Here is a 26,141-nt window from a genome sequence, read left to right on the forward strand (position 1 = left end):
GTGTGTTTCCCACATCATCTGCCTTGAGATTCCTGAAGCAGAGAATTTGAAGCAAATTATAGATAAATTCCATGTCTTTCTGATTAGCCAATATTGAAGATTCATGCCTTCGGGACAACATTCAAGTGTAACCACTCTGGCAAGGACAGCAATGTTCTATAAGCAAGGAGAACTCAACCCCATAGTCATAAGGCTTGGCGAACAGAGCACTGGTTGTTTTGGTGGGTCTAGAGCAGTTGTGCAGTATACAAACTACTCCTCTGTACATAGTAGCCCTCCACCTTGGAGTTTACTTTAACTGTTTCACAGTATGGAACTTCATCTATATTTTTCTCCAGTATGTTTCCCTTTTTCTTTTTTATGTATAAAAATTAAATGAATTCATACCCAAACACTATGACTTAAAGAAACTTATAAACTAATAAGGAAAATAGACTTGCTCACTAATAACAGATAGAAGGATCTGGTAGGACAAAGGATAAGGAGGAAGCTAAATGCAGAGAATGTCAGTTAAGTGCTCAGATAACTCAGGGCTTCATGTCGTGTTTACTTTAATTCCTGACCAGAAGCGTGATCACTATTAAGGGCTTTCACCATGAGTCTCTTTGCTACCCAAGAATTAGCCTGGAGACCCTACAGTGGTGGGACCAGGTCACTTTCCTCTCTGGTGGCCCTCTCCAGGTGTCAGTGGAACACTATAGGGAAATGTGTTGGATTCATCAGCCTCCACTCCTTCCCCACATTCCACCATACCACAGAAAGTTCGTATCTATCTTTTCTCCTGTGTTTTCCATTATGTTTCTGGGACATCTTTTATTCAAAGATACATTGGAATAAACATCTAGAAGGTTAACACACAAAACCTTTCCCTTTAAAATAAGACAAAGTAAAAAATTTCCCCTCCAAACAGAAAGCATCATCTATCATTGCACAGCTGGACATCTTGACCAATCTATGGGAATTGTCATGCATTTGATCTCTCCAATATTTTTTTTATGTCCCTTTCCATTCAGTTTGAATTTTCAGTGTACGTGTGAGCCTGAGAACACCCTCAACACTATCACATCTCATTAAGGCGATGGAAGGCTTTTACCAACACAGCATTTTCATCCATTCCCAACACGAACAGGTCATGCACACCACTGTTGTGTCAAAGTCTTTCAAAGTAATAGATTAATTGAATTACTGCTTTGTGGTGAATGAAGACAGCAGAAGCCTCGCTGCCGTGGCTGCTCCTTTCAAGTGAATCCTTCAATTCCCGGGGCACGGAGAGGAATTCCCTATAAACTAGATAAATGATCCATCTCTGTGCGATACATCTATTTTTATTACACCTGCAGGTAGACATTGATGTACCTGTTCTTTTTACCCTAAAGCAGAGGCATTAATGAACAAGACGAAGTTATAGCTCTCAAAACGGGGGTGATTTCTTACCTGAATTACTGTCAGAACACATGCCAAGTTCAGGAAAGAGAAGAAGGAGATGAAGAGAGACGTGGCATCGACATATCCAAGAAAGCTCTTTGGAAGGCGCTGGTTTCTCTCCTTTGTCGACAGCATCCTTCTTCCCTGAATTCTATGGCTTTTGGTTTAATGAACTAAAAGAATTCAAAAAAAAAAAAAAAAAAAAGTTCCTCTCTTCCTTGAAAGCTAAAGCTATCCTGAATATTGTATTTATTTTCTAGCTGAGCTCTCTATGGTGACTGCAGGAGGATTTTGACACTCAGGAAAAGAACATTGGAGATAGCATCACAACAGGAAATAGTAGACACTTTCATAAGGAAACTAGTGTGGCTCTGGCAAGAATCTGTCTAGCCTGCCGAGGCTGAGAGCCTGGTGGGAGTTCTGTTGGGCCAAAGGAAGCCAGCGGTATCATCAATCCTCAGTTGTAACGGTGGCTTTGATTCTGCCCCACGCAACACACACATCAATTAGGTGGGAAAACAAGCTCCGGGCTCGCCAGTTACGAGGTGAGCCTTAAAATGGCTGGAAAGTCCGACCCCGGGCCAGGTTATCAATGGATCAGAGTCAAGCAAGGGACACACACAAATGGTGTCATGGTTCCTCCAGGGTCAGCTGTGAGTCCGTGGTTGTTTGACATATCTATCAGTGACTAAAGGATTTCAGAGAAAGAAGGTTTCTGTTCAGCTCTGCAGGGTAAAAGGGGAAGGCCAGATTCCTGGAAATGGAGCCATAACACCCAAGCAATGGGGAGAGTCGCCACAGCAGTCAGCTACAAGCAAGATGAGGTTAATAGATAAGAGTGGAGGAATGAAGGACAAATTCTGCCTAAAGAAGACAGAAGAAAGTTGAATATAGGTGAGTCTGGCGTGGAAATCATTTGGCCTCTCTATGACGGATTCCTTGGGAAATCTGCAGAAAATCCACCTTGTGGGCATAAAGGTAGAGAGTTCAAATATGAAAAAGCTGGAGGTCTTGAGGTGAGTCAACACAGAACAGAGTGTGCAGGGAAATCTAGCATTAAGATGTGAGAACAAATGCTAACAAAACTAATATAATTATAATATAAATATTTTTGTTCATTAAGAATGTGGCAGTGGGAAAAGGAAGGGATCTCAGCTATAAAATGAAATTATCTTTTTATTTTCCAAATCATAATTTCCAAAAGTTGAACATACGTAGAGAGTTAGGAGGGCAAGGTTAGTGGGGCAATTGCTAAGGGCCTAAACTTAAGGTGGCAACAAATCCCGTACAATCAGCAAAAAATGATATCTTAAAGCAAGATCTTACATACTTAGCTTTTGTCCTTAGAGAAAATTCCATGAATGAAGAAATGAAATTTTACGTGAATACAGGGTCAGTATTAACTGATTTTTCTTTTGTACTTCAAAACATGATATGGCTCATCAATTATATGTCAGAGGCAGGAACTTAAATTTCCACTTGCAGGAGTTTGAAAGATCCGTCTTTAGTTCTCTACCACATTGTGAATTTTCATCAAAATATTTCACTATTATGAAATGTTCTTATAAAGAGGCAGATTTCTTACAGCAAAATGTATGTTATCAGTTTCCTAAGTAGACTTTATCTTTATCTTTTCCAAGAGTTTAGCTAAATGCCCAAGTCTATTGATGAAAATATTCCTAATACCATGATGACAAACCATGGATCATAATGTGTTCTGATTTGCAGCTGAGCACAAAAAGAAAAAGAATAAAGAAAGAAAATGGGAACTCTATTCCAAAAGTACCCATTATACTCAAGTCTTGTTTTTCTTTTCATTTGATAAGAAGTTCCATATTTTTGTTTGCATTATTTATTACTATATTTGGGGATGAAGCCCAGAGCACTCTACCATTGAGATACACACTCAGCACTTCTTAAACTTTAAGTTTGGAAACAGGGTCTTACTAAGTTGCTGAGGCTGGCCTTGAACTTGTAATCCTCCTGCCTCAGCCTCCCAAGTAGCTGGGATTACAGGCATGTGCCACTGAAAGATTTTACAAAGGCCAACTTCATGTTATTCCCAGGGAGGACAAGTAAGTTTCTTTAGTTTCTGGTCCCATTAATCCTTCCCTTAACCTTATAAATGAGTATTCCCTGGAATCACTCTTGCCAACAAACACTGAGTAAAGTAAGATTTAAGATAAATATGAAAAGCAGGTCTTCTGTGAATTGTCACCCATGTCACCTCTGGCTCAGACCCCTGATAACTCATAAGACAGCAACAATTCTCCTCAGATGTGAAATCTTAAGTGATTCACACATGTAAACCTGCTTAACTGCCACAAATTGAAAGGTCTTAATGCGGTTTTTACAAGTGTCCATAAATTTCAGTTTCAGACCCCATGTATTTGTATCTCTACCTCTATCTCTATTTAGTGTTTAACCTTCACATTGAACAGACTTTCTCATGATGAGGGTTATACTTTCTTAATCAAAAAAAAAAAAGTTAGCAGTGTAATAGACATCATTTTAAAGTTATTTCTTAATATATTTCTTTTAGTTGTCAATGGATCTTTTGTTTTATTTATCTCTATGTGGTGCTGAGGATCAAACCCAGGGCCTCACACATGCCAGGCAAGTGCTCTGCCACTGAGCCACAACTCCAAAAATGTTTGATTATTAAATAATCCAAGGTGACAATAAAGATATAGCACTCTAGATAACACAAATGTGACAGTAGTGAGATTCACTTCAATGTACTTGAAAATAAAAAATTCGTCAAATATGTTTTATAGAATTTTCATGAATATAGAAGATATTCAGTTAGAACTGGCCAACAAAAAATAGTAACTGCACAATTAGGGGGCCGTGCCTAAAGCACAATTTTTCCTTTATATAAATGTATTTTTACATCCTTGCACACATGGATACTAGGAAATTTCCACACAAATCAATGCCTGTGATTGTGCTTATGTGCTGCTGAAATAGAGAGCCCTGCAAGGTAGCAATTAATTATGAGGACGTCTTGCTTATTCGTGGTGTCAAATCAAATCATTCAGGCATAGGGGTTTTATTTATTTGAGTTTTGCAGGGTGAATGTGCTAAATCATCAGGGCTGACCAGGGGAACCACTTAGATTCTCGGGATAATATACAACCATCATTTCTCATGGCTGAATGAAATAAAATCCAAAATGAACTGAAGTCTGAATGCATTATCTTTCCCCAAATTTGAACTCCGAATGAATCCAAGACACATTGATTCAAATAGGCAGTGACCTGAGGGGACGAGCTGACAAAGGGTCTGTAATTCCCATTCTTATCCTATCATCTGGATTTCAAATTCTAAAGAATTGAATCAAAATCCTCTCTTCCTCTTGTGGTATAGAAAATTACCTTCTCCAGGCTCAAGAACTCCCAGATGACAATATAGTACATACCTCGACTCAGTAACAGAAAATCCAAAGGTTTTATCGAACAAGGGTTTGAAAAAACATTAAAATGGCACAAGTGCAGGACAGAAGGAGGGAAGGGCACCAAGATCCTGGCTGCTGAGTTCAGGGACCTCTCAGAGTCACACTCATGGCAGACTGGCTAGGTCAGGGGAAGGAGGGTCCTATCAGGGCTGCTCTCCAACGATCCCTGGAAACCTGTGCTTCCTTCACTTCAGAATAAACTGAGAGAGTCTGAGAGAAGCATCAGGAACCATGTTATCAAAGTTCAGTCCAATAAATGGTGGGGGTTAAGCCCAGAGAAGAGTGACAAGAATAGCGTTCAGATACCTGGAAGTCCATGGTGTGGAAGAGAGAAGAGATCTGCTCTGCACTCCACGAGTGCTCCACTGAATCCCTTCCCTACACTAACCTTCAAGGATCTTACCACTTGCACCATTCCAAATGAGTTGTGTGATCTCCTGACTTCAACAGACCAGGTCCTCTCTGTTCTAATCAAGTGAAGATTAATTCTCCCCAAGTGAATGAGAATACGTTTCACTTTGAAAGAGCTCCATAGAACAGCATTCATATATATATACATATATGTACATATATGTATATATATATGAATAATATTATATATATTAGTTTCTATTTGTTTAAAATTAATATTCTTTGCTGAAGTGAGGAAGAGGAGCTGTGGGCTACTCTTCAAGAAAATAAAAACACATTGATGTGTAGTATTCAAACTTACGGTAAGAAGCACCACTAAAAAAAATTTCCTGGAAAATACATAGAGCCAAGAATTACTTTTTTTAATTTGAAAAAAAAAAAGCAGAAGAAATGATTTTGAGAAAGCAGATTTCATTAGTCTTGAGAAATCAGACTCTACAGACAGACAAGAAGAAAGAAGGTAAAGAAAGATGAACTTGGTGGAAACAATATTTGCTGCACAAACATAACTCTATTGCTCCCATGTTCTCGCATTCTCACACTGGAGGCATAGAAAACACTGGTGGGGGGGCATAAAAATACTAAAGGATCTTAAAAAATTCGGGTCTTTCTTTTTAATATAATTATTAAAATATATAATTCATTTTCTTATTCCATTTGGACTTCTATTAAAAAAAAACAGACTGAACAGTTTAAAAATAAGAGAATTCATTGTTTACAGATTTGGAGGCTGAGAAATCCAAGATCAAATCCTCGGTAGATGTGGTGTTTGATCAAGTCTACTTCCTGTTTCCTAGATGGCTGTCTTTCCACTGCAGCCTCATGGTGGAAAAGTGAGGGATCCTTCTTGGGGTCTTTTTACAAGGCCACCAATGCCATTTATGATGGCTCTGTACCATGGCCAAATCACCTTCCCATAGTCTCCCTTCCAGATACCACATGGGCTTTAGCTTTTCAACACATGCATCTGGGGGAGGAGGTGGGGCACATGCAAACATTCAGACTACGTAGCATTTGTAAAAGAAAAATGGAGAATGCCTTAAAATATAAAAATAAAATTACCATGAAGAAAAGGCTATTTCTTACCAGAGGATGGAAGCCTTTTGTGAATGAAATTCCTAGGAGTAACAATTTTAAAAATTCAATACAATGACCATGAAATTAACAAGGTACAAAACATCTTTTCACATCATGGACTGAGTTATACATGAATTGGTGAGCTGAGGCACCAACCTATGTAAATATTTATCTTCAAAAACAATGCCATTCACTTTGGATTGCCCCAAAATTATTTCAACAGAGCAGTCATTTATAGATTCCTTAAGATTATATGTAAAATCCTGGATAAATTTTAATTCATATAAATGGATGTTTATATAATGTTTGTATATATAATGCCTATCTTATGAATATATTTACAGGACATTGCAATATGACTGTATATACTATGAATATATATATATATATATATATATATATATATATATATATATATATATATGGTATGTGCATATTTACATATAAATCTCTTGATAAATTCTTAAATATACACACATACTATTCTGATCATATAGCATAAATTCATTTAAAAGCATTGTTGAATTCAAAGTTGTGTTTTGTCATGTTATATTTCATGAGTACTATCATGCTGGGGTGCCTTTAAAATGCTCTTCAGAAAAAGTCTCTGTGATTTAAGAAGTTGGAAACCACACTCAACTATTTCCTCTCCTTTCAATAAAGGACATTTCTAAATCTTTAAAGACATACTACAGACAAAGTTCTTGGTACATATAAAATCACCCATGAATATTGGCTACAATTACTTATTAGTACTTAATACTTTGAAATGCTTTTGTCCACTCTTGATGTTACCCCTAACTTCTTAGACAATTGATAATAGTGCAGGGAATGGGATCATTCTCAGGTTTGTTGTGACATATTCAAATCCAACATTATCTTTTATGTATTAATTAAAACAAATTATTTGCCATGGCCCGTATACCATACCTGAGGGTGCTCATGAAAACTGGTTTAGCTGAATGTGCTTAGAAACTTTTTGCATAATAAATTATGGAGGGAAATGCTTGAATTTTGGGTTCATAGATGAATTTACTGTTAGGGTTTAGATATTAGTTGTCTCCCAAAAGCTCATGTGTAGACAATTCAAGAACATTCAGAGGTGAAATGATTGGGTTATAAGAGTCTTAACCCAATCAGTGAATTAATCCCCTGATAGGAATTAACTGAGTGGTAACTGCAGGTGGGGAGGGTGTTGCTGGAGGAGGGAGTCCTTGGGTCTCTGCTTCCTGATCATCATGTAAGCCGCTTCCCTCCACCACACTCTTCCGCTATGATGTTCTTCCTCACCTGGAGCCCTGAGCAGGGAACCTGCTGTCTATGGCCTGAGACCTCTTAAACTTTGAGCCCCCAAATAAACTTTCCTCCTTCAAGATTGCCTTGTCAGGTCTTTCAGTCACAGAGGCAAAAAAAGCTGATAAAACATTTACCCACATCTTAGAACAAATGAGTGACATCTATTTACTATGGACTTTTAATTAGGGTTAATTTTGAGTTGAGGTCAATCCCCCAAAATTGGCAACTAAGTGTTCTTTCTGCAAAGTGACTATAAAACTTTTTTCTTTCATATCTTATTTCACTTAATTTGAATCCATAAGATGTGTGGCTTTGTGTATTTCTAAAGGTGGAATACTTTTATTACTTAACTAGAAAACTTTTAGATCATATTAAAAAAAATCTCAATTTCTCCTACCATTAATTTTGCTGTTAAACCTTCCCATATACAGAGAATTAGATGAGAGATTGCATGGCATGTTTGTTACCATTTACATGTTATACCTTCTCTATAAAAATTGTTGTAACTTAGATGAAAAAATATATCATGGATAATCAATACATTCACTTTTAAATGTAATGTAAAATGCCTTTCTCCAAGCATCTAATTTCCATTAAAATTCCCCTTCCTATATAGTATTACACATAGAACATGATTTTGGAAAGTAAACCCTCTTGAAACTAATATGTGTAACTAAATGATATGGATCATTGAAAGGTCACAGAATCCAACTTGTTTTAGGTTGAAGGAACATATTTGGCAAAGCAGATGACTGAAAAAAATAGATGTGCAATCTATCTTAAAATAAGTTCTAGTACAGCAAACAGCCTGAGCCACATGATCATTACCTGGGTCTTTAAGTAGCATACATATTAGGATGAATTACCTCCTCCAAACAAAAGCCCTTACATTAAATTTAAGCCCAAATATAGGTGACAGTTTATTCCGCAGTTATTAAGAATATTTTTTTACTGTAATAGGTAAGTTTTTAAAGTGGATTTCAACACTTTTTGTTTAAATATACTTTGTAGCAGTGGAGGAGTTTTCTATTGTTCAACCAGAACTTTTGAGAATGTGAGACCAAACTCAGTCTTTGTTTCCACCAGTAACAAAGATATAATAGGCTACAAATCCATATTCAATGTACCACATTGCCTCTCTAGGAATACATCACATGCCATAGGTTTATTTGAAAAATGAAGTGTAGAATTAATGCCCTTTTTAAAAATAGTGGTAGAAAATTGGAAATCAAAAGATAAATTTGAAAGTAGGCTATAGCTCTTTCAAAGTATATGGTGGTAAAAAAAAAAAAAAAAGTTTTAGTCTGAGAATCAGATGTGGTTTAAAATCCAACATGTTTCTGAAGACTTTTCTGTTCAAAGATGAAATGTGAAAAGTAGTATCAATCTTATGGATAATGAAAATTAATAAGATGTGTGTGTGAAAATACTTAGCAATACGTTTTTCAAAGTGCCCACCACTTGATATCTGTTCTTTCTTCCACTAATGGGTAGAAGATCATGGAAAAGTAACTTAACATCAATGAATCTCAATTTCTTATTTGAAAAATGATACAGTTTTCTCTGTGATGTCTGATATTATATGATTCTGATGGGAGATAAAATTCTCCAAAGACAAAGGATATGAAAATGCACAAGATTTCCTTGTACCCCATTGAATGAGTATGTGTTATTTTTTAACTTCAGAAGATGGTGATCTTCTTCTAACCTCTATTCATCTGGAATTCTCTTTATCCTCACCCTTTTAAGATTAATTTACAATCAAGACCAGATGGTTCAAGGCCACCCATTTTCCTATCGACAGCTGACTATCTAATTATCATACCTTTAACAAATACACTTAGTTCAGTTTTCAAATGCTTGCAGAAAGCAAGCAATACAAATAAACATAAAATATAATAATATATAAGACAACTGTGTATAAATTTCAGGTGTATTCATAAAAAGTCAGCATTTATATTTAAACTTCAACAGACAGTGTTGTCTATGAGTCCTTGGTATAACAAGATACAGTGTAGAGTAATAGCAATGCATTTCTTTTAGCTTTGCAACTTAGTCTCTTTGACCTTGTTTAAGTGACTTGACCCCTTAGATTCTTCATTTCCTCATCTCTAAGGTGCAGAAGTTGAACTGAAGGAGCACCAGAGTCTTACCCAGCTGTATTACACTGTTTATAAATGAAGATGTGCATATCATGAAATCATCCTTAAACACATAGAACCCTACTCTGTAAATTTTAATCAATTTAAAGTCTTTACAGACTTGTGTAAAGTCCCAGAGGACATAATGTCCGATGAAATTGAACTTTAGAATTGCATCCAGATCATAGATGCTGATGTGGAGACCACCAAAGTAAATTCTCAGGACTTGATGCCTGGTCTCTCTCTGCCAGATGTGTTAACAAGTAAACATCTCCTTCCTTTGCCCTATCTCTTTCTTTACTTCCTCACATAAAGAACACACAGCTGAAGTTTAATTTGCAATTAGAAGTCATATTTGCTTTGGAAAGCGCTACTCTTTGTAAATGAGCCCAGGAATGTATGGGGAGCAGCCATTGGTGAGATCCCACCATGTGCCTGGTGCAGTTCTCACGGCATGGCTTCTCATTGTGGCATGATGTTATTATTATAATAAATGCATTATTAATAATTATCAATCATCACATCACAATTCCGTAAGGAAGCTATTACTAAGCTCCCATTGGCAAAAGAGAGGAAGTGACTACTGAAAGTTTCAAATTTGCAGAAGACCACATGGCTATGGGGTGTTAGAAAAATAACTTGAATCCCACACATTCAGTCATGGCCTCAACACTATTCTGATACAGAAGTGAAGTTCTTGGAATCTTCATAAACTGAATTTATGCCACCAAAACAAAAGCCATGGACATTGTATGCAATCACCAGGCATTAAATGAAATGTCTGTTTTGTTTCAAGCACTGTGCAAGGCACTGAAAATATAGCATAAGAAAAGTACACTTTAGTCCCCAGTCACATGGTACTTAAAATACACTAGTTAGTCATCTCTGGGTGATAGAAGTGATTTTAAAGCAAACATAACACCTTTCATAATCAGTAAAAAACTTGAAGTAAGATTTTAATCTTTTACAGTTGTTTATAGAGCAGATATTGGTATCATACTAACTTCTCTGAAATAGACCAGGCTAAGGTTAAAAAAAAAGCTATGCATTTTTAAAAAAATAACTTATTTTGGAGAACATCCCATTGTAATGTTACAGGAATCTGTGTTTATTTCAATATTATGAAACATAATAATACTAGAGGTCATAGATTAAAATAATTTCTATTAAAATCTTTTAAATGAATTTGAGAAGAGAAAATCTGCATATTTATGTTCCCAAGATACTATAGTTAAATCAGATCAATATCCTGTAATTCCCCAACACCACGATTCATCCCCATTGCTCAGTTTCCATTCCCCTAATTCTCAACATTTTCAGATTCTCACTTGATTGAAGCAAATTTAGAGAGCTAGTCTTTCTTAAAGAGCCCTCACTTTTTCTCAGAATACTTAATGATTTATCCAATCCATCTTTTGTGTCAAATGGCTCTGTGTTCTGTTTATACTTTCTTTTCCTTCTTAACACAGTGAACTTTAAATATTTTTTTTTTTATCTATTAGTCACTTCTCTTTTAGATTGTGAGCCTCATGGGTCAAGTCATCTGTAATTACATATTTTGTATTTTTTATCAAACAAATGCAAGGGAATGTTTTTAAAAAGTCAAGTGGCACTCCATGGACCATAATGGGAAAGAGCTCAGTTCTTGGGGCTTCAACAGATGCCACAAATTCAACTCGCCTAGCTGTTTACATTCTTATGTTTACTATTTCTCAAGAATGTATTTTTCTATTATTCCCTGACTTACAAATTTTAGACATTAACTTTCTGTACTCAAAACTACAGATTTGACCCTATTTCCTTTCCTAGTTTTCCTCACATTTTATATTAGTATTTTTGTTAAATAAAAATGCTGTTAATTTTTTAGAACTGCAAATATTGACCACTGCTGAGCAAAATAGTGTACTATAATTGCATTTTCTTTTTACCAATATATTTTGTTGTTTTGGAAATGAATTGTGTCCTCTTAAAAGATTCCTTAGTTTTTTTTTTTTTTTGTACGTATCATTCAAATTTCCCAAACCTTGAAATTAAATTTTAAAACTTTTATTAATATTTTTTCCATATGATCAAACATATCTAGTATTATGCAATTGTTTATTTTGTTTGGGATTTGTGGGGTTGGGGGGTCATTTGTTTTGTCCTGTATCTTTTCTTTCTGGAATTCTTTGATGCCCTTCTCCAATGAGTGATGTGAAACCTTGGTACAAATCACTCTGGGCCTTCTCTTACCCTCTCTTCTCTCTTGATTCCTATTTGCTGCATTCCATTCTGTTCCTATCTCTTACAACTTTATATGTTGGGGGTATATCCTGTACTTACTCTATTTTAAAAGTATATGGTAGAAAAGCTTTTAGGCCATTAACTATTTGTTATTAACTAATAATAATTTTATTAATTTTAAACATAAACATTATTAATGTTTCAGTTGGGTAGAGAATCTAGGTTAAATATCAGCTCGAATTTTAAGATCACTTTTCACTTCTGGCTTCTAAATCTACTGTTGAGGGTCAGTGCTACTTGTAGCCTCAATTTTGTTCCCTTAGTGATCCTTCCCACCCCTCTACCCAGAAATCCAGCCCCCTTTCTTGACCATCGTGTTCTAAAAGCACACAGTAATGTGCCTGTTACGAGGTTTTTTTCATTTGTTATGCTGGACTCTGAGTGACCATTTGCAATCCAGACACTTGTAGCTTTCAGTTCTGGAGAGCCAATTTTCTTTTGATATATTTTAAATAGTTTCTCCCTCTCACCTTGTTTTATTTATTCTCTCTAAAATTATCCTTACCTTGGTTTTGGACTCTCTAAATCAGTATTCTTATTTTCTTATCTATCCTCTGCTTTGTTCTTAGTGTTTTGAGATTTAAGTTTGTCTTCCAAGTCTTTTACTGATTTTTTTATTTTGTCTGCAATCACTTTTTAAATATCTAAGAACTCTTCCTTCCTTAAATGTTCACTTATGATAGCTTCATGTTTTCATCTCATTGATAGGCTGCATTCTCTTGTCACTCTGAGCATGACGAAACAGTTGGGGTGGCACTCACAGGAAACTTTCTTTTGACTCCCATTGACGAATCCTATTGCAGTCTTCATCTTCTGGTTGGGGCACCGGAAGGTTGAGTACAAAATCTGAAAACAGGAGGGATTTCCAAAAATAAGGGGTCCTGGCTATTTCATTATGAGATCACCAACTATGAGTATCTATTTTTCCCCCTGCAGAGATAGTCTATCAATTTCTTCAGAGATACACCAGAGAGTGAGTGACAGGGCGATCATAGAATATAGAACTCACCCATTTAGTGCTTTTCAGAACATAGTGCTGTGAGAATCTCTATAAAGCAAATAGAATGTCTATTTAACGGTCAAGTAAGTGTAGGAAAGTGTAGCAGGTCTAGGGTTCTTGGTCCACCTTTTGGAGAACCACTGAGTGCACTAACTTCATTTCACATCGCATATTCCAAAGTTCTCTGGCCAAAGTACATTTACCCTTTCTTTTTACTTTTTTTTTCTTGCTGAAGAGAAGGAAAAAGCATATATATATATATATATATATATATATATATATATATATATATATATGGAATTGTATACCTTAGAGATAGAGAATTATGTATAATTACTTATCACCTAGTGACAGCTTATGACCACGAAGCCCACTTTAAAAATTAATTATGTGGGTCAGAGCATTCCATAGAAATATAGTCCCATCCAAAAATGTGAGCCACAGAGGTAAAGTTTCTCATTAGCCATATTTTAAAAAGTAGAAGCATGTAAACTTAATTTAATTTTTATATTTTATTAAACTAAATATAGCCAAAACATTACCACTTCATGAAATTTATGTGAAAATTTTTAGCAAGAAATTAATTTCTTTTTGTATTGTTTGAAATATAATATGTATTTTACACTTATAGTATATCTTAAATGTGGTTAATAATATTCCAAGAGCTTGGTAGTGAGTGATAAACAAAGATACTCCCATATTGGACACTTGATAGCTAATCAGAGATCTTAAAATGTGGGGAGATAATCTCTAGAAGGCATTTTTATTTGTTTGCTTCTTTGAGAGGGTAATTTTGATTGGTTCTGTAGAGAAAAAAAAATTAAAATAATAGACATCATTTAAAGAATTCCACCTTCTAAATGTCTTTCAAAATTGGGCGATTTGACAACATTCTCCATTTGGCAGCACCTGATTGGCTAGAGCGCAGCAGTGGCTGTTTCTGCCCAGTTGGTCATACTCATTTACAGGCCATTTTACACATGGATGTCATCTGCCTGGCCTTCATAATGATTTGAATTTGCAACTTCAAATTGAGGTCAATCTCTATTTCTTACAGATAAGAAAACTGAGATTTCCTCTCACCCCATTTACAATGGCAATCTTTAAGAATGCAACACTCTCTGGGGAGAATGTGAACAGGAGTAAGTTACACTTATACATTGTTGGTGGGACTGCGAATTAATACTACCACTTTGAAAAGCAGGTATGGAGATTCCTCAAAACCGTCTAACCCACCTCTTGGTATTTATCACAAAGAACCAAAATCAGATTACTGTAGTGATATATGCATACCAGTGTTTATAGCAGGGCAATTCACCATACCCAAGTCATGGAACAAGCCTAGAACGATGATGTCTGTCAACAGAAGAATGAATTAAAAAATGTGGGATATATATATATATATATACACACACACACACACACACACACACACACACACAAACACACACACATACTCACACACACAAACACACACACATACTCACACACACATACACACACACACATACTCACACACACATACACACACACACACACATACTCACACACACACATACTCACACACACACACACACACACACACACATACACAATGGCATATTATTCAGCCAAAAAGAAGAATGAAATCATGTAAATGGCTATTAAGTGGATGAAACTGGTGAACATCATGCAAAAGTGAAATAAGCCAGACTCAGAAACTCAAGTGTCAAATATTATCTCTCATATGTAGATACTAGAGACAGAAAAAAAATGAAAAGGGGATCTTATGAAAATAGAAGGAGACCATTGGAGAAGTGGAAGGGGATTGAGAGGGAGGGAGGATGTCAAGGAACATACTGGGGAATGAAATCTACCAAATCACGCTATGTGCATGTACAAATATACCACAATGAATCCTGCTTTGATAAATGATTACAGTGCACTTATTTAAATAATAATAGGAGGGTTATTAGTAGAGTAGATCAAGCAGGTCAGGGGAACAAAGAAGGAAAAGGAAAGAGAAGGTACCAGAGAATGAGATTGATCATGTTATCTGCATGTACATACAGGGTATGAGGAATCCCACTCTTATGTATAATTGTATTGCACCAATTAAAAAAAAATACAAAGCAAAACTGTCATTTTGGCAAGTGAGGTAAAAAGAAAAAAGAAAAAAAAAAAGCAAACGGAGAGCCAGACCCATGAAGTCACTTGTTATTTAAGCTATAGATGGTGACAGACCCCAAATTAATAGCTGAGTCCCTGATAATGCTTCCTAAGGACAATACATTATATTCTTGGGCCCAAACTTATTTTTTTTCCATTTTAATTATCCAATTTCTCCTCTCTTTCTCCATGGATTATAGAACAAATGCTTAGGATCTTTACACTAAAAGCGACTTGCAAACTAATAGATATTTGGTTTCTAGCTAATCTCATCTCTTACTCTGATAAAAGCAATCTGGACTTAAAAACAGTGAAATAAGTCCACTAATTTTGAACTTATAAAATATCTGTGCCTCTTTTCTAGTATGGTGTATTTAGAATAAAATCTTTTTTTAAAAAAATAATATTTCTATCACATTATAGAATCCCTCAATAACAAACATGGGAAGGGTACTTTGCTTGCCATTTCTTCCTAACCATTAGCTTGGGACTAACATATTAATAACTTAAGAATTTTATAAGTGAATCCAGATACATGTAGTATATGTTTGTATAAAATTCAAATTATATGAATTTTAGAACATGTGAAACTAACTGATGGCAATGGAACCTAAATGGTGGCTTCCCCCTAGAGAAGGAGAAGTTTATCAATCTGGAGAAGCTTCTAGACTGGTGGACATGTTGTATATTTTGATATGAATGGCGAGTACACAGGTAATCGCAAAAATTTATCACTTAGATTACTTTGGCTTCATTCTTTATTGCATATAAGTATGTTGCTTCTTTGACTGATTCATAGGTTTATTTGTTTTAACTTCCAGCTAAGATGTATTGAGCTGTACATACCAGAGTGGAGTCAAGTTAGTGATGTAATAAACAGTGGAGCTCAGTGGCCAAGGACATCAGGAGACAGAAGATAACCGTAAATGTATACTTAGGGTGGCTTGCGTACTTATTTCAGTTACTCCATAAAAGAAATGATACACAATTATCAGACCTTATGTATGCTAAAATATACAGTCATCTAGTTTGGGATCTTTTCAAATCCGAGTTTCCATCTGCCTATGCCCCAGGACATTTAGACAGTCACTGATGCCAGTATGGGTAATGTGTGACGAATATAGGCAAATTGCATTTTTTCTGGTTTGTTTATTTTGTTTAAATTGTGTTAAGTACTTAAATAATTAGTTTAAACATGTTCAAAGCCAAACAAAAATTTTAAAAAATATCGCAAAGGGATAGAGAAAATATGTTTGCCTTTATTCTTAAGCCGGTGGTATACTTCATGCAAGTTACCATGATTGACCATTGTAATTGCTTTTTCTGGAATGAGTTGAGAACCATATTCTCATTCCTCTGCCACCACAAATACTAAGCAGTCACTGGAATGTCTCTTGTGGTATATTTGTGGGTTTATATCATGTCACTTGTACAAGAAATGTGATCATTAATTGCTTATGAGTTTATTCGGTTTAAAATATTTTCCATCGAAAGCAATTCTCAGATAAATACTTGGAATAAAAAGGGAAGTAGTGAGGGTTTTGAAAGCATGGTTTTGTGAAAGGAATCCTTAACTCTTTCATACCCTAAATTCCAAATTGTGCCTATTTCAAATGCAACTTGCATAGTAGATTGTTTTCCATTTATGAACACAAAATTATTTCTTGGTCCCATACCAATTAATTCCTGGTGGTTCATGGTATTTCAAACAAATTTTTTAAAAAGACATTAAGACAGAAAGACCTCACAGACTTTGGCAGTCAATCCAAAAGCTTCCTTTAAACAAACCTGCAGGGGATAGATTCCAGTAGGAAAATTGCCTTTAATAATTTTCTTTCTGATGTTTCAACAATGTACAGTGAAACAATATTTCACATTAGGAACAAAAAAAGAGATAACATTTTTACATAAATTTCATTCTTTACATCCAAGTCTTTAAATAATAAAATTCTTCTTTTCTTTGCTCTTCTAGGAAGTAATAAATTATTACCCTCTGATATAGGAAAAGAAATAATTGAGAAAAGCTAGCTTTCCATCCCTTGGCAATTGATCTCCTCATATTCAGAAGCTGTTTATATAAAGGGGATATTTGCTTTTCAAGCTTTATTTACAGATTTTGTCAGATGAACATGTACCCTGTGAACTATAATTATGGATTTCCAGCTGTTACCAGAAATCTTGGTATGTACAGTTTTGGAGCCTGAAGCATGTTTAAGAATCAGCTACTAGTAAGCCTAAAATAATATCAAATATTAATAATTGGTAAACCTGATGAGAACAGGCTGCTGATTCATGAATACCATAGAATTATAAGGGTGAATGTGCTCTTAATAAGCCCTCCCATTTTTTTTCCTACTTGGGGCTAAAGTTGACTTCACTTAAATGAGCCTAAGTAGAGGAGACGTTCTGAATTTTAAAATCCAACCTTTACAGTAATTGAACAACTCCTTTTAAGAACACGCTACAGTGTTTTACCATCCTTCCTTGCAGAGTATTTTTCTTTATTTTTTATTCCCAAACCCTACAGCTCCAGTTAAAATTTGAGTCTGTGATTTTTCAGCTTTTTGAAGAAGTGGAATAATTTCTGGCTTTGTTTTCTCATGTCCTGGAACTCCAATCTCTAAAGCAGAGAAAATCAGGTCCAGAAGGGGCAGTACTGATTTTTCTGTTCACGGTCACAACCTCTCTGCTCTCCCCACAGCTCACAAATGAGAGAAGTCACTTATTATTTTGCCTCTTTCTGGGTGTGCCTGTATGATTTCCCAGTCTTTCAGCCCAGAGATGGCCATTGGGGTACATCGAGCCCTTTATTCATGATACATAATTAAAAACTTCCTCTGATTCCTAATTTAGGGGGGAAAAAGATGAGTAAAGAAAGTTAATATAGAGTTATGTGGATCATGCTGTCTCTTTGATGGTCTGAGAGCACAGTAGACCCCTCCTAGGGTGGATCTAGACTTGGCCCTAAAGCAGAAGCACTAGAGCTGCTGAAATGCTGTGACCCACCTCAGGTGAAGGCATTTGCTTAGTATAAAGTGAGTAAGTGTGTTGGTCTGAGCTATGGAAAAGGAGAGGAGCACTGTACCGCTCAGTGTTCCCCAGAGGAATAGAGTCGATGGGCTATATGTATCATTGTAAGAGGCTCGATGTACCCCAATGGCCATCTCTGGGCTGAAGGACTGGGAAAACCAGTAGCTAGCTGCTCAGTCCAAGAAGCTGTAGGCTCAGAACAATAAGGGGTAACCATGCAGCACCAGTCTGAGGACTAAGGCCTAAAAGCTCCCTGGAGAGCTGCTTGTCTGATTCCACAACCAAAGGCTGAAAGCAATGGTGTCTGATGTTCGTGGGTGAGGGAAGCAGCAAAAACCACCTGTTAAGATGAGTGAGTGGCATACGTTGCTGGCAGGACTACAAATTGGTGCAACCACTCTGGAAAGCAGTATGAAGATTCCTCAGAAAACTTGGAATGGAACCACCATTTGACCCAGCTATCCCACTCCTTGGTTTGTACACAAAGGACTTAAAATCAGCATGCTATCGTGATGCAACCACATCAATGTTTAAGCTATGGAACCAACTTAGATGCTCTTCAATAGTTAAACAGATAAAGAAAATGTGGTTTATATACACAATGGAATATTACTCAGCTTTAAATAGGAATGACTTTATGACACTTTCCAGCAAGTGGATGGATCAGGAGACTATCATGCTCAGTGAAATAAGCCAGTCCCAAAAAGCCAAAGATCCAATATTTTCTCTGATATGTGGATGCTAACGAACAATAAGAGAGGGTATGTGAGGGGGAAAATAGAAAGTCAGTAGATTGGACAATAGGCAATGGAGGGAAGGAAGGGGGGATGGTAAAAGAAAAGACAGTAGAATGAGTCTGACATAATTTTCCCATGTACATACATGAAAACAACACAGTGAATCCCACCTTCATGTATACCCAGAAGTATGGGGTCCTAATTAGAATGAGGCACATTCAATGCTTGCATAATTATGTAAAAATGAATTCTGCTGTCTTGTATAACTAAAAAGAACCAATAAATTTTTAAAAATTATACAAAGCATAAAAAAAAATTTAACAGAAGACTGAGTGTACCTATGTGCAACCTCCCCTTCTGCTTCTCGTTCCATAATGGTCCCCAGCCCATGAATGGGGCCACCCACATTCAACATGTGTCTTTCCCACTCAATTCACTGACCCACATGCCACTTGTCTCTGGAAACACCCTCAAAGATACATCCAGAAGTTTACTTTGTCAATTTTCCATGATCTGTCAATCCAATCATGTTGACAACCAAGATGGAGCATCACAAAGACCAAGTTTAGAAACAAACCAGACCGGAAGGGCTATCTCCATTTATTAAGTAACAAAAACAGTAAAAAAAAAATTAATTTTCTGATTTTAAAGAATATCATTATTTAGTGTTATTTTACAATAAATAAAAGAGAGGGCTAAATAGATATGACCAGTGGAGTTGCTTTAGAAATGGCAACTGTGTGGAATACTATGTAGTCATTCTAAATCAAAACTCTGGATATATGTGATATTAAGTGTATAAAAATACATGATTTTATTTCCCTTTGTTAAGGAGGCTATAACAAAATACCACAGACTGAGTGGCTTAAACAACAGAAATTCATCTTCTCACAATTCTTTAGGGCAGAAATCTGAGATCAAGGTAGCAATAGGTTGTTTTCTTCTGAGATCTCTTTCTTGGTTTGTAGATACCATCTTCTCTTTATGCCTTCTGGAAAGCATTCCTCTGTGGGGAACATCCCTTGTGTTCGTATGTCAAAACTTCTCCTTATAAGGACATCCGTCAGATTGTGCCCTCCATCATAGACTCACTTTAACTTAATTACCTCTTGAAAAGCTCCATTTCCACATATAGTCACATTCTGAAGTACTAGAAGTTGGGGCTTCTACAGATGAACATTTTGGGGTAGAAGAGTAAAATCCATATCATAATATAGGCAAAAAGGAAAAAAAAGTATACCAAAATAGGTGACAATGACAATGTGGGCTTGTGCATCTACTAGGAATAAGATTCTTATTTGCTAGCCTTTTAAATCCATGAGAGCACTGGCCACCATTTAAAAAGGAGAGTGATATTGACCAAAGTCTATTGTTATATTGTGTATTGTGAACATGTACAAATACTCAATGACAAATCAGTAGGTACCACTATCATGCACTGGTAAGAATTGTTGGTAAAAATAAAATGAAGAAAATGGAGACTTAAAGAATGAAATAATTTGGCAAAAGACTCACAGTTATTAAATAGAGGAAATGGGTTTTAAACTAGGTATGTATATTTTGAAAATTCACATTCTTTGCACCATGCTAATATGACTCATATTGATGGTCCATGATAAATTAAGATAGTTTAAAGAATATCATTAGATTAATGGTTTTAAAGAATATCATTATAATGTTATTTTACATTACATAAAAGAGAGGACTAAGTAAACATGGCCAAGAATCCAGGATATGCCAAGACATTTTGCTAGGTGTGATGGGGACATGGGGAATGGGGGAAGAGGACAAGTCATAGTTCTTGTTCTTAAGGAAAAGAGGAATTTGAAGGTGCAGATGTATATACAGTTACAGAAAAGAAACATATATGTGGTAACCCCAAAAGAGTTCAGGGAACTTAGAAATTAATTGTCTTATCCATATTATGCTTACATGCAAGTTTTTGTAAAGCCACCCAAATTTTTTCTAAATTGGGTATTATTATGATTTCATTAATTAACACACATAATTATATTTAGTGAGAACCCACCATGTTTCGGGCTTGAGTGTATAGCCATGAATAAAACACAAATAGTTGCTTTTAGGTTCTAAACTAAAGAGTGTTTTCCAAAAAGGAGTGCTGAGATTAAAAGCATAGAACCTGCCTGGAATGCTTGCTTAAAAACACAGATTTCTGGACTATATTCCAGACCTACTAAATCAAACTATCTCGAGTTTAGGCCTGGGATTCTCAGTTTTTAAGAGCTCATCTACAACTTGTGCTCTACCAGCCTATAGGGAGATTCAATGAATGTGATGAGTCCTGACAAATATCACCTACTGTCGTGTAACAAATTACCCTCAAACTTAGCGTTAAAACAACACATATCTCTTAACTCACAGTTTCTCTGGGTCCAGAATCTGGGCACAGCTTACCTGGATGCCTTTGCCTCAAGGTATCTCAAAATCTACTGAGAATAAAACCTGAAAGTTTTGACAGAAAAGCCAGCTTGCAAACTCATTCACATGGTTATTAGAGAATTCAGCTCCTTGTGAGCGGGGAGTCAGGGCCTCTGTCCTTGGTGGCCCTATTTCCTGCCATCAGACCTCTCCATAGGGCAGCTTACAACATGGACACTATGAACAAGAGAGGCAAGAAGATCAGGACCTGAGAGACCCACTGTTGAAAGTGTCATCCAGTAGCATCTGTTGTATTCCATTACAGTTTGAGTGTCTTTTATCCCAGGTGTTTGGGACCACAAGTATTTGAGATTTTGATTTTTTTTTCAGACTTTAAAACATTTGTAAATACTTATGTGATGTTATAGGGATAAGATTTTAGTCTAAACACAAGGTTCCTTTATGTTTCCTGTTCAGCTTATGCACATAACCCACAGGTGACTTTATACATTTTTAGTGCTCCTGCAATTTGACTATGACACATTGGGTCAGGTGTGGAATTTTCCCCTTGTAGTATCATGTCACTGCTCAAGAAGTTTTGGATCAGCTTGGATGTCATATTTTCAGACTGGTGATGCTCAGCCTGTAATGAGAAATAAGTGATCAGGTCTAGCCCACACTCAAGGGGAGGGATCCAGGGAGGCAAGAACAGCAAGAGGTGAGGACTTCCTGCTGAGAGCCATCCTAGGGAGTACCCAGGTCTGTGCTCACACTAGACGCATGAGTGACCAACCTGGAAGGAAAGAGAGTCCCAGGACTATTCCAGAAGACAAGGAAAGCACCATAGCACACTCTAAGTGTGGAGTGAATTCTGTCCATCCAGGGAAACCTCTTGGTCTCTTTGATACCTCAGCTATGTTCAAAAGCACATTGTTTATGCTTATTTTCTGAAAACGTGAGAATAGAACCTTCTCATTTCTGCACTATCAGGATCTAGAGGTTTTTTGTTTGTTTGTTTTCAGATAAATAAGATTTTCAATTGACCAAAAGCTTTCATGAGATGTAAACCTGTTCAGTATAGATTTTTGTGTTAATAAAAAAATAAAACTTAATCATGGAAAAAAGTGCATTTAATAGAAGCAAGCTGGGCTGTTAGGTTCTATCTGTCTTTGCTGTGGTGGAGTCCTGCACTCGTGAGTATTGCTGTCCTTGACTGATTTCAGGTTTATTTCTCCATCATGGAGTAGTCCACAAATCAGAGGGAACTGGGGAAGAAAACAAGAAAAAGTTCATGAAAAAGAAAACAAGAATTATTTGGTATTTGGACTCTTTGTTGCTGACTTTAAAAAAAGTTTTCTCTCAACAGAAGAGCAAAGCTAATCTGAGCAGCAGTGCGGATTGGAATAAATTCATTTGGATTTTGCAGTCCGTATCATATAACCTAAATTCAAAAGAGAGGATTGTGGTATCCTGGAAAAGGCTCTGACCTCAGCATCTAGGAGACCAGGGCTTTGCTGGTCTTGGTTCAGCTGCTAAATTGATGAGTAAGCATGGGTAACTCAATTAATTTTGCTAGGCCCTTCCCCAATCTGGTAACTAAATAGTTAGAAGGGTATGGTTCTCAAAATGAGTTTACAGGACCAGTAGATCAACTTCACTGGGAAACTCGGTAAAAATGCATATCAGGGGAAATAACTGAGACCTACAGTATAAGAGAAAAAAACTCTCACTCTAAAAGTGGGGTAAAAGACTCATGATTTTAACAAGTTCCAATGCATTTTGAGCATGCATTAATCTGAGAACCACTGAGCCCGATAATCTCAGGTGTTTTCCAACCTAAAAATCTATAGAATTCTGAGACTTCTGGGGATAACAAAAAAATCATAGAAATGGTAAAGCTTTCCAATTTAAAAAACTGAAGTAATTTGGGAGCTACCCAAATAAAGCAGAAGCTAACACAGAATGTTCTACTGTATAATTGTTGGGAGAAAGGGATGGAGGCAAATAGTCATTTAAGCCCTTATATTGTACAGCCATGTAAAACAGGGTGTAGGAAGGTTAAACACTGATACCCAAGGTCACAAAGCAACTGGTGAGGCCAGAACTCAGGGCCAGGGATTCTTATTCCTGGTTTACTTTCCTCCTTTCCTATGGATTGTTGTTCTCTCTGTTCCAATTTTGAGTTTGGTTACATTTGGCCCACATAAGTTTTTTTTTAGATACAGAAGCCAAGCATTATCTATCTACAAATATTTTTTATGCCATTTACCTCTAATATCAATGGCTATTTTTTTAAAAAAAATCAGTATAGAAAGCAAATATGTGAGTATTGACAAACTGAGATGCACATGAGTTCCAATGAATTCACACCCTATGAAGCTCCCCAGCATAGTGATTCTACTTTGGCTCAGTGCCTACAAGCAAAGTTTCCTGAGGTTTTCATTCAGACTTTCATCTATAAAATTGATGGTGCTATTAAAATAAAGGGACATGGACATTAACTGTTTGGTAATTACTGACTATCAGATCTTTCATGATACTTGGAAAACATCACCCTCTTAAAAGACAAAACAGGTAGCAATGGCTAATGGCCTACTCTTCTCCTCACTTTGGTCGTTGTGTAATAATAATAGGAGGAGTGTAATAAACAGAAATGTATATGCATCAGGATGAGGAAATCCCAGGCCAAGATAGATTTTCTAGCCCTTTCCATAAGTTGAAAAGGATTTTAAGTAGAGGTTTATGGCCATTTGTCCTCATCTGAGGTCTCATAACCTTTGTCAAAAGACCAAGTGGTTAACCTGGGGCCTTGCTTTTGCTCTAGTGGTACAACTCTGTCCACCGAAATCCTTTTATAACTTAAAGTGAGCAAATGATTCTTCCCTTTCTTCCTAAATTAATTGCATAGTCTTACAGTTCATTCCATCAGCTCTTGTTATCTGGTTCTCCCTCTCTCTCCTAGTGACTGATGCTGTGAACTAGTCTCCTTAATCTGAAATCAGAAAAGTGAATTCTAAGGTAGAATGAGTAAGGTCTAAAGCAACACTGGCTATATGAAGCCCAAAGACATCACTGATACGAGAGAAACACATTCACAGTGACACCATCATGTTCATTTTAATACTTTCCTTTTTTGGTCTGTCTTTAATTTCTTACATTTTACAATGCAGTTATCTCTTCTCCTCTGAGTTGTCTGTTATCCTTTTCCATGGGTCACTGTTTAAAAATCTATTCCTAGATCTGTGCTGGAAAACTGGTTTAGGAAGGGAGGTCCCAGTTTACAGCAGTCCCCATCTGAGTCCCCGGCACTCAAGTGAGTTTTCCTGGACATCCCAGGACCATGGGCAAATGAAACCAAGTGAGTATCAGGAGATGCCATGAGGCACAGAGGAGCCCCACTGTCCGGACCCTCCAGAATGGTGGGAAATCAATCAGTGATGGCAGCATTCCTGTTACTCTAAAGTAAGGAACTGAAAAACATCCCCTGATATCAACCTTGCAACTTACGTTTTGATTTTTGTTTCTCTCTAACACTTAAAACCAGCCTGTTGTACCCAGACAAATGCATTTTGTTGAAACTTCATTTATTTTTTAACCTCATGATTGAATTTCTCAATTCATCGCGCCCCCCACCCCCTCAGCAGTAATATTTAGACTGTGCGAAGAGCTACATTTTGCCCTCTGGTGTTGTTTTTATTCTCTTATATGCTGTCTTCAAAGTGTCAGCTAAGTTTCAAAGTTAACTTCTCTTTTGATTATTTTCAAATAGTTTATAGCACATGCCTGTGATTTCTGCTATTGCTCCAATGATTCTTTATCCCTATGCAATTAGCAATGACGTGAACTTACCAGAAAAACAAAACACAAAACAGTGCTGCTGTGTTTGTGTGTGCTTGTGTGGGTATGTTTTTGAGCATACACACACACAAGCACACACAAACTTGGGTATACATGGGTGTGTGCCTTAACCTCCCATCCACAACGATTAAACTTGTCGGTGCTTGTTGTAATCTGTGATCTGAAAGGCTCAAGCTAAAGTTTATCTGGCTCAATCCCCAGAATGTCTAAACTTCTCCCAGCTCTAAAAAGAATGACTTTTACACCCTTTGTACACATCTGTCCCCCATACTTCTGCAGTTAGCTTCCCCCGCCCCACCATTAATCCCTTAGGTTTCTTCTTGCCAAAGATGTTCTGCTGTTTGATAGAACACTAATCTCCAAGAATCTCAAAGTATCGGCTTACCTGTGAACGCCCAGAAACCGTCTCCAGCCTTAGCCTCATCCCCTTTTATGTTTTCTTCGTCTTTGAACAAATGCATTGCTTTCTGTCTGAGAATGAGACCCTACATTCTGTTGTGGTTAGGAGGGATATTGACCTGAAGGCACACTGTTCCCTCTTGACTCAAAGAAGCAAGATCAACATTCAGAATCACTTAGTGACAAATATCAAGTGCTGGAAGAACAGGTCACCCATGGGCAGGAAACTCAGGGAAGCTCTGGGAAGAATCCTTTGTTAAATGGACTTGCAGGCTTTTGCTGAACTAAAATAAGTCTTGGAGAAAGAAATGAAAGGCAGAAGTGGGCAGGAGCGAGGGAACAGGGGGGAAAGTTCTCTTTCAATATTAATCTCCTGTCATGGGTCTACACGTTTGTAGCAGGAGAGAAGAAAGAGTACAAAGGGAAAGTGCAAATTGATAGTCATAGGACTCCAATTCAGGTCAATTTATGCCTAGGGAAGAGGGTGAGCTGTGAAATGA

This window comes from Urocitellus parryii, chromosome 1 (assembly GCF_045843805.1).
Source record: "Urocitellus parryii isolate mUroPar1 chromosome 1, mUroPar1.hap1, whole genome shotgun sequence".
NCBI classification, from domain to species: Eukaryota; Metazoa; Chordata; class Mammalia; order Rodentia; family Sciuridae; genus Urocitellus; species Urocitellus parryii.